A 6,227-nucleotide genomic window follows, 5' to 3' on the forward strand; every position below is an offset into this window, starting at 1 on the left:
GTATTCAGTCTATGAAAGTCCATGTATCAAGGGTACATTTTAGCAAATACTAAAGTTAATTTAGCACTTGTGTTATAGAGGCACCAAAGCCAAGTGATGCCTTTTTAATCTTTTTGTGAGATAAATTATTTTAGTATGTAAATTCTGTGATATATTTGTTATATATATAGTTGTGGTATATGTAATTGTATAAACTTTTAGTGGCTAAATGTTGAATTCCCAAGTATGGATCTTTAATGTATCATATATTTTATAAATACATTTTTAAAAATGTTTATAAAGTACATAATGTATTTATTCCCCGAGACACTTTCTCCCCTTGTGTCTAGGGTTTTCTTTTTTCTTCTTTTTTTCCCCCTTTCCCCTCACCTTCCCTTTTTGTTTTTGTTTTCTTTTCTGTTTTAGGCTTTTAGCTGCCTGATGCTGTGGTATCTAGATTCTAGACAGGAAAAAAAGAGCAGGGACAAGGGGCCCAGGGCTCAGCCTCAGGCAGCAGCCGCTACCTGAGAGAGTTCTTTTGCCTTTCCTCCTCCCTCCCCCAAGGTCTCCAGGAGTGTGGTCCCTCCTGCTCTGCTGGGTCAGGGGGAAATCAGACTGCAGCTAGGCGAAGGACACAACTCTGGCCCTGCCCCCCAGGACCTGTGTGGTCCCTGGGGTGGGTGCCCTCACCGTGTGGTTCCCCCTCTCTGAAGAGTACCCCACCCCACCCCACGGGGCGGGCTGAACGGTTGGGGACCTCTTCCGACAGCTCAGTGTGCCCACCACTTCTCAGTGTAGCCTGGTCAGGACCGTCCATGGCCCTGGAGGGAAATCACATCTCTCTCCCTGTGGAGTGTTCCTTGTACATGTAGCCAGTCAGCCAAGAAAAAGGGGTGCCCTGGGAATGGCCTCCTGGAATCTAGGCAAGGAACAGCTCAGACCAGAAACCTGTAGGAGGGCTTGGCTTCCTGAGTTCTGAGTGGGAATCCGTAGGCACATGGGCCAGTCACCCATAGCAGTGGCAGCAAGCACAGTGGTGCCAGCAGGTGGCGCCACCCTCCCCAGCTGCCACTGAGGTCTGGTGGGACCACTTGGTAAGCAGGGAGCAGTCTAGTGACTCCTACCCGTCTGAGGCCAAACCACTCTGCTCAGTGAGCCAATTGTTCTGTGTGTGTGTGTGCGCGCGGGGCGGGGGGGGGCGGTAATTAGCTTTATTTATTTGTTCGTTCAATGGAGGCAGTGGGGATTGAACCCAGGACCGGGTGCATGCAAGCACAAGCTCTACCACTGAGCTGTACCCTCCCACTCCATGCACGGATTGTTTTAAAATGTAGGCTTTATTATTATTCAGGTGTGGTGGGGCTGGCAGATCAGGAGGCTACAAGACAGTTTGTTCTGTGTAGTTCCCAAGAGCAGGGGCAGCGCCACCAGGGCCACCCTGGGAAGCACCAGGTCAGGCAGGAGCGGAGGGAGGGAGGGGAAAGCAGGGCAGGAGATTTTATTGTGGTTTCCATGAAGGAACTGGTGAGGCAGGCTCAGCAGGCTTTGGACGGGTTACTTTGAATAATTTCATCTGGGTTGTCTGCCATCTGGTACCCCACCCTGGGGTGATCAGGGCAGGAGAATATTGGTCCTGAGTACCGGGCAGATAGAGGAGGCGGGCAAACAGAGGAGGTGGTGAGTCTGTGGGCTCGGGATTGGTTAGTTTACACATGAAAGGCACACTCCCAGCCGAGGCATTCACTATCCCTAGGAATTGGAGGGCAGACTCTTCAAGGTCAGCCGTGCCCCAAGATTTCAAAGCATCAAATGTACAGAAGATACGAGAACTATATTCAGTATCTTGTAATAACCTTTTATGAAAACGAATATGTGTATGTATACGCATGGCTGGGACATGATGCTGTACTCAGAAATTGACACATGGTAACTGACAATAAACTTCCATTTAAAAAAAATTTTTAAATAACATAAAATTTGCTTTCTGATTTAAAAAAAAAAAAGCACAGAAAATAAAAAGGCTCTGGTAACACGTCATGTGTGCACCGGTGCTTCTGTTTGACTGCGGCGCAGGCACGGCGTCCAGCGGGCGGATCTGTCTGTCTGCTCTCCCGTGGTTGAAGGTGAAGCTTGTCTCCAGGACTGGGCTCCTGCCACTAAAGCCGCTGTGACTATCCCTGCATATGTCTTTGGTGAATGACTCTTTTCATGTCTTTGGACTGTGGACCTGGGAGTGAAACGCCTGCATCAGGAGGCAGATGGCTGCAGGGCTTCAGCAGATTTTGCTGCAGAGTCTTCCAAAGTGGTTGAACCACACTTTCATCTTGTCAGCAACCTTGAGCCTTTTCAGCCTGAAGACTCGTGTCCTTCCTCCATTCTGGGGCATCCTTGTTGGTTACTTTGTTTGACATGACTCATTCATCCTTTCATTGAACAAATCATTTTTAAGGGCATCTCCTGTGCCAGAAACTCTTCTAGGCATTAGGGATGCCAGGGGTAAACCTAGGGGACCAAGACACTCTAGAGGAGGGAATAGAAGACAAAGGAGTAAGTAAGTACTTGCCATAATGCTTTCTTTCAGATGGGGATAATTATACTTACATATAATTAAATGACAATTTCAGCGGGTGATGACTTCTACCAAGAAAACAAGGCAGGGGATGTTTGCCTCTCCTCCATTCTGTCCTTCTAAAATCTCATTAGGTGGATATTGGGGTTCTGTCTCCGTCCTTCCTGTCTCTTTTCTGTCACATGCTTCCATTTCAATAGAGAGCTGTTTTTTTAACAAGCAGTTTATTCTGGCCCATCTCTGCTGGGTTTATTTACTTTAGTGGATGGAATAGCCTTATGTGTCTACTGGGAGATGTTATTCTCATTCCTTAATCAGCCTCTCTTTTCTCCAGTGGCTTTGTTTTCCCAGGTGTGGAGTTCCTGCCATTCTTGGGGTGGTTGCCCTTCTTTCGTGGAGTGATTTCCTTCTGATGTTGGCTGACTCGGGGTCACAGGCTGTTAGACTTGCAGGCTTTGGGGAGGGCTGGGAGGGGCAGAATGGAATGTATTCTGGCCTGTTTTCTGCAAACATAGAGGCAGAAGAGGACTTTCTGCTGGGGCAAGAAATACTACAGATAAGACTTCTGGACATGGGTGCTTCCTGCTCCTCACAGGCAACTGAAGACACCAGAGCACCCTGACCAAGAGCCTCTGATCAGGGTCCCTCCTGAGAGTCAGTGAACCTCCCCCATCAAGGCTGGTGCCCAGCCCAGGGGAAGCAGGGCCATGGAAGGAAGTGCAGGAGTCCTGGAAGAGTGGCTGGCTTTAGGGGGTTCCTCTTGGTTTCTATCCACAGAAGTCTTTGTTTTCTAATGCTGTTAGGGATTCAACAACAACTATATATATGTGTGTATATATGAATATATATACATATGTGTTTATATATACATACACGTATTTCATTTTTTAAATAAACTTTTTTTTTGGTGGGGAGATGTAATTAGGTTTATTTTTTAATTTTTTAACAGAGGTACTGGGCATTGAACCTAGGACCTTGTACGTGCTAAGCACGTGCTCTATCACTGAGCTGTCCTCTCCCCCGAAAATAAACTTTATTTTTAACAGTTTTAGGTGTACAGAAAAATTGTGAAGATAGTATTGATAGCTCACATACCCTCCATACCCAAATTTCTTTTCTTTTTTAAAAAGTTTTATTTATTTACTTTTTAATATAAGTACTATCAGTTACAATGTGTCAGTTTCTGTTGTACGGCACAATGTCCCAGTCGTGCATTATACATACATATATACATTTGTTTTCATATTTTTTTCCTTAAAGGTCATTACAAGATATTGAATATAGTTTCTTGTGCTATACAGAAGAAATTTGGTTTTCTAAAATCTATTTTTATATATAGTGGCTAACATTTGCAAATCTCAAACTCCCAAATTTATCCCTTCCCATCTGTGTTCCCCCAGTAACCATAAGATTGTTTACTATGTCTCTGAGTCTGTTTCTGTTTTGTAGATGAGTTCATTAGTGTCCTTTTTTTTTGTCTTTTTTTTTTTTTAGGTTCCACATATGAGTGATACCATAGGTATTTTCCTTTCTCTTTCTAGCTTACTTCACTTGGCAATCTCCATGTCCATCCATGTTGCTGCAAATGGCATTATTTTATTCTTTTTTATGGCTGAGTAGTATTCCATTCTATACATATACCACTGCTTCTTTATTCAGTCATCTGTCAATGGACATTTGGGTTGCTTCCTTGTTTTGGCTATTGTATGTAGCACTGCTATGAACATTGGGGTGCATGTGCCTTTTTGAATTAGAGTTCCCTCCAGATATATGCCCAGGAGTGGGATTGCTGGATCATAGGGTAAGTCTGTTTTTAGTTTTTTGAGGAATCCCCATACTGCTTTCCATAATGGCTGCACAAAACTACATTCCCATCAGCAGTGTAGGAGGGTTCCCTTGTCTTCACACCCTCTCTAGCATTTACTGTTTGTGGACTTTTGAATGATGGCCGTTCTGACTGGTGTGAGGTGGTACCTCACTGTAGTTTTGATTTGCATTTCTCTGATAATTAACTATATTTAGCATTTTTTCATGTGCCTATTGGCCATTTTAAAGTCTTCATTGGAAAATTGCTTGTTTAGGTCTTCTGCCCATCTTTGGATTGGGTTGTTTTTGTTTTTTTTTTTTGTTATTAAGTTGTATGAGCTTTTTGCATTCTGGAAATTAAACCTTTGTCAGTCACATCAAAAAAAATTTTCTGGGGGGTAGATAATTTGGTTTACTTATTTATTTTTAGAGGAGGTTCCAGGGATTGAACCCAGGACCTTGTGTGTGTTAAGCATGCACTCTACCACTTGAGCTATACCCTCCCACCTCAAATTTCTTTATTTTATTATCTTATAATACAGTATGCTGCATTTGTTACAAGGACTGAACCAATATTTACACATTTTTACCTAAGGTCATACTTTATTCAGATGCCCTTGGTTTTTACCTAATGCCCAGTTTCTGGTCCAGAATCTCACCCAGGATACCACATGACAAATATGAATATGCAGTTTCTTTCATTTCTAGGACCAGGGCTGTGGTGGCTTTTTATCTCGAAGCCGAGTTTCTATGGTCCAAGTGGACCTTAGGGAATTGGGGATTACTTGGCCATGGCAGCTGATTGTGATCTCACGTCTTGAGCTTTTATTCCACTCCCAGGTCTCTTGCCAGTCTGTCCTTTGACTTGTCCCCTCTTTGGCCTCAATTTTCTCATCTGTAAGATGAAAGCATCGGGCTAGTTTCACCTGGACAGGCTGAGTCCTGGGGTCGATCTCTGAGTGAAGTTTTTTGCTCCTCGCCTGGGACAGAAGGATCTGGCAGGTGTGGTGGTGCCCCATGGGGCAAAGCCCGGACCCAGACCTCACCCACTGCAGGAGACACTCTGGCTTTGGGCTTTTCAAGTCAAAGATGAGCGGCCTGTCCCAGGTTTGCCGCTGATTCTGAGGCCCTCTTATCTCTGAGCCACACCCAGGAGTTTCCCCATCCATCAAGTGGAGGCTGGTAGGATGACGTGTGAGGGGCCTCCAGCTGGGAATAGAGCAGGATGCCCTGGGGAGCATTGAGTTCTCCATTCCTGGAGGTGTGCAAACTGTTGTGGTGGCAACGCTGGACTTTGAGGAGCTCCCTGTTGGATGGGGGTTCCAGCCCCTGTGTCGACCTGTTTCCCCACACCTGCCACTGGCTGCCCACACACAGTTGCCTCCCTTCTCAGCTCATGCCAGGACTGCCTTTGGCCCTGGGCTGAGGGAGGCCTGCCAAATGTACCACACCCCTGGGCCGCAGACAGGAGACTGGCGGGAAGCTCATGATTGTTACCTGCCTGTCTTGTGGTTCCTTTGGCTGCCAGGCCAGTCTGCTACCCAGGCAGCGCCCATAGGCTAGGTACCAGGTACACTGTCCAAAGCTCGAGAGGAGCAAGAGGAGGTCGAGAGGAACCCCCTGATTAGGGGAAAATGAGGAGCCTTGTGCCCCTACCCATCCCCCCTTCCCCAAACCAGACTCCTCCATTCGGGCAGTGATTGGATTCCTCCAAGTCTGGGCCTTTGCATCTTCTGTTCCTTCTACCACCAGTGTCTTCCCTCTGCTTTAGCTGTTGTACTCCTAGTCTTCCTTCAGGGCCTAATGTAAAAGACCCCTCTACTGGACCCTAGCTGCCCCAGACCCTGCCTGTGTCACAGCACGTATCACCCTG

The sequence above is a fragment of the Camelus bactrianus genome, chromosome 6 (assembly GCF_048773025.1).
Source record: "Camelus bactrianus isolate YW-2024 breed Bactrian camel chromosome 6, ASM4877302v1, whole genome shotgun sequence".
In the NCBI taxonomy this organism is placed as follows: domain Eukaryota; kingdom Metazoa; phylum Chordata; class Mammalia; order Artiodactyla; family Camelidae; genus Camelus; species Camelus bactrianus.